The sequence below is a fragment of the Talpa occidentalis genome, unplaced genomic scaffold, assembly GCF_014898055.3.
Source record: "Talpa occidentalis isolate TD23 unplaced genomic scaffold, MPIMG_talOcc4v2.1 talOcc4.12, whole genome shotgun sequence".
Lineage (NCBI taxonomy): Eukaryota > Metazoa > Chordata > Mammalia > Eulipotyphla > Talpidae > Talpa > Talpa occidentalis.
The window spans coordinates 51,072,859-51,077,379 of NW_023601212.1; positions in this window are offsets into that span (position 1 = coordinate 51,072,859).

Consider the following 4,521-nt stretch of genomic DNA (forward strand, 5'->3'; position numbering starts at 1 on the left):
ATGAATGAATAAGACATAGCAATTTCCCCTCAAAAGATCATGGCCCTTTTGGTAGGAAAATATGTAAACAAAACTTGACTTTGCTGAGGCAGTGCTATCAAAATAAATGTGTACGTGATCAGTGTAACTGGATCTGTAGAATATCAGCTCCCACTGTATAAGAGGGACCCTGCAACCAGCTCAGGCCAGTGTTCTTTGAAAGTCAAGGCCAGGGTTTGGGTTTGAAGGTAGTTCTTCCCAGAGGTTACACCAATATCTTGTGAACCAAGCACGTTCACAAGAGCAAGTCTTAGCTCTGTTTCTGACCACCAACTTCCTGCTTAGGACTATCTTCCTCTAGACTGGACAGCCTCACGCTTTCATTTCATTTTTTTTTTTTTCTCACCCCCTATCTGTTCTTGTCAAGCTCTGTCCCACATGGTCTTACCATCACTGGTCACTTAGAATCAGACTGCATATATAGAGCTTCTGATTTTTCAGTCTGCAATTACTTAAAGCTCAAACTTTGGCTTCACAAGTGTAATTAGTTGTTTTATGCTCACTCTCATATTTTCCTATTTCCAATTTATGAATCCAAGCAAATATACAAAATGTTAGACATGAGAGTCTCCTCCAGTATATATTCTGTCAACCAGTTCATTGGAAATGTTTACAAATGCCTAGTCTCTCCATCAAATGACTCAGTAAAAGCCTTTTTTAAAGCTTCAATGAGCTGGTTTTCTAGATCACCCTGGATTTAAGAAGGGAAAATAAAACACATTCTTGGCTGAGTGTGGCCTTGAAGATTTTCCTCCACTATTGTGATAACTTTGTTCTCTGCTAATTTCTGATCTCCAGTTACTAAACATTCTCAGGCTCTAGCCCTCCTGCACCAAATGTAATTTTGCTATTTCTTTTTTTTTATGCTCCTTCCACATCTAAACAGAACCAGTATTACTCTTTTAATAGCAAAGGAAAAGAAATACAGGAATTGTGTAGATGTTTATCTCTTTGTGTATACGTCTGTGTACAACTATGTGCATGTATATATGAGAAACTGGATCACAAAGGAGAAATGTGCATGTTTATATGAGAATCCAGAAGAGGGAACACGACAACTAAGTATTACACATAATATTGTGATCTCATATTTCACTTTCTTTTTTCTTTCTTTTTTTTTTTTAAAGCCAAGACCACCTTATGTAGTCTTTTTTTTTTTTTTTAAGATTTATTTATTTATTTATACAAGCACTGGGTACAGTCAGAAGCACGGGAGGGTGAGAGAATTCACCAGAGCCAGAGCAGGGAGCAGAGCAGGCAGAAGGACCAAAGTACACTGCTGAGGAGAGCAGCGGGTGGCAGGAGAGGTCTGCGCACCATGTGGGACCCTCTTCCGGTGGCCGGGTTGCAGCCAGGGATCGAACCTGTGCTGCGAGGCTGCGGGCAGTTTCGCAACCCAGCGCTCAACTGCTGCACCACCAGGGAGGCCCATATTTCACTTTTTTTTGGTCTCAAATTCCCTTCCATTCAGTCTCTAATTGTGCTGGTATTTAAAATGTCAAGCATGTGAAGTGAGCTTTGTCTCAGGAACCCTGGTTCCCAGCTCTGTTGACAGAGGGACCAACTCCAGGTACACAGCAGGCACCTGTGACAGACCTAAGCCATGGAGGCCACCACATCGCAGTGAGGATGTCTGTGAGTGGAATCATGAAAGATACCATTTGACTTTGAAAAAATGTCTGCATTCCGATTTTATGATCTAGCCAGTTACTCATTCATCAAAAGTTTGTTATATGCCAGTGATGCAAAATTTATTTTCTTTATCAAGCTATTTCATTACTGATTTGTAATGATTAGAGGTGGGGCTGATATGAGAAAGTCAGAAATAGCATGCATTCAACTCTTCTCATTTAAAGTTTCTGTTAGTCTAATAGATACTTGTTTTGGTTATTTTAGTTCTTGAAATTTTCTATCCAAGTGCCTATACTAGTTATTGTTTCCCATCCATCTTTTTTCTTTTCACTTAAAATTAAAGTATGCTATCATTTTTTGATCATAGTCTGCATACCATAGTCTGCATAGTTAGTGGCTTCTAGATTTACAGGAATGGAAGGACCCTTGAGAAAATGTCACCTTCAAACTTTGTTTGTGGAAGGCTAGACCCAAAATTTACTTAGATCTCTTAGGTCAAGACCACATTGATTTTCCTTCAGCAGTTCATTTCAGAATTGGATAATAAAGAATTTCATATTTAAAAAAATGAAATGTGGCCAGCTCCAGATTATTAAGAAAATAGATTTTGGCGTGGATATCCTTAAACTCACAATATGTCAACTGTATAATGAAAATTAGGCAGAACATTTAAATCAGGTAGGACTAATCATCTTTCTAAACTTATCCAATGCTCTGTGCCAACTCCTGATTATGTGGGAGTTGCTGATCTGTTTTTCACATTCTCTGGGGATCTCCTGAGGTCATGTTCTGTCTTAGGATTCAGGTTTCTATGCTTAAACAAGGCCAGGTAACTAATCACAAAGAGGGTAGGGAAGAAATTTTCCCCATTCCTGAATCTTGAAAACCTGGTGTGGGCCATCTCTCTGCCTCAGGTCAGATTAAATGGCAGTTAAACTGTTTGACTTTGCAAATCTCCAAAGCACCTTGGTCTGAAATCTCTAGTGTATCCTATGCAAAGACTATCATCTCAGCTGTTAAAACAGCCTTAGGGCAAGCACCTATCATCCTTATGTTGTATATACTGAGCACTTGGTTCAAGTTTCATGTGTGTTTTTACAATTTCTTGTGGGATAAGAGTGGTCCTAAGTTTACCTGATTAGCTAAGCAATGCAAATAAGCAAAGGTTCTGATTGGAGAGTCTGCCTTGTAGAAGACATTTGTGACAGGCATCTATGATATGGGGCAATTGTGCTATTCTTTCAAACTCACTGAAAGCCCCATTGGGGATATAGAATCAGGCTCTTTGGAGAGTTGGACCCAGGAATATGCGTTTCCCCCAAAACTCTACAGGGAATTTAGATACAACCACAGTTGGGAATTATTCCAACAAAGGGACGTTTCCAAGACAGACTTGAATTTAGTGCTTTCTGGATCCCAGGAGGGACAATGGATGCTTATGAAATACTTTATTGATTGAATGAAGGGATAAATCAGGGACTAGATAGAAGCTGAATTCTTGATTATAGTTTCAACCTGGACACCCCCATTGCATCCAAGCCCCAAACCTCTGCCAGCACACTCCCATTCCTCAGCTGTTATCTGGAGGATAAAGAGAAGACAGAAGAGCAATGAGGAGACAAGCAAAAGACGATGATTGAAATAGCATATTGGGATGCTTTGGGTTACATCTGGCCTCCCCCTGCTCCCAAAAAAGAGGTAGATTGACATCCCATCTCCTCAGCCTGCGTACAGCATATGCATGATTGAAAGTAATTTATGACTCTTACCAGGCTCAGGCTCAGAGCATGAATGCTGACATTCAAATGGTGCATCTGACAGAAATGGCCTTGCAAGACCCCTAGAGGAGCTCCAGATCAGATCAGCTGTCCTTCATTAATCAAAAGTTGGCTGTAACTCACACCTCTATTTGGAAGGAGTCTCGTCGTCCATCATTATGGCAGAATGGCAGGTGCATGAAAAAGGTTTTAGCATTAAACACGATGTGCCCTTGTTCTTATAGTCTCAGCCTGTAAAATGAACTGTTTCTAAGGCTGATTCAACCTCATCATCTGCAGTACCACATTTAGAATATCTGTGTATTCTCTTTTATTCTTGGATCACTCCCCTCCTTCTTCAATGCAAATGTGTAGCTGGTGTTCCGTGGACGTGTCCTTATACACTTAGCCAGAATCTCTGGCTGTAGGTCAGGACTGGGGACAGTCCCTAGCAACAACTTGCAGAGGGAAAGTTTGAGATCCATGCCATTTAGCTAAGCACTCTGCTAAGCACTCTATAGCATAACTATTCATCAAGACAAATATTATTACCCTCACTTTATGTATGAGCCTCACTTTATGTACTTTATGTATGAGACTCCAAGATGTTGAGAAATTTCCCTAAATTTACATATGCAATAATGCAGGGGAAAAGTCCTGAAGAGAGGGTGGGGATAGGGAGCTGGAGGGAAAGGCACAAAAGAAGGGAGGATGTGAGTCTTTGTCATAAAGCCAGAGGAACAGAAGATGTGGGAAGGAACCAGAACCGGGAGAAGGGGTCAAGTTGGGGCATTATTTGTTGCCATACCTCATTCACCTGGGGTTCAGGTATAAATTATTTGAAATTTTAATCAGTTATTTATGCACTTGTTGCCAGTTTAGAGTCTCTTAGTAGCATAGGTTCCAGTGTCCAGTAGGGGAAATTCTTTGGGTCAATCTAGCTGCAATCTAAAGTCAGATCAAACACAAATGCTACCAGTGGATCAAACATTCTCTACACTAGAGTGAAGTAAAGATGGCCCCATCTGGAGAGAATTGCCCCTGCTCTTCCCTTGCCTCTTATCTGCTCACCAGCCAAGGGTCAGGCACCTTG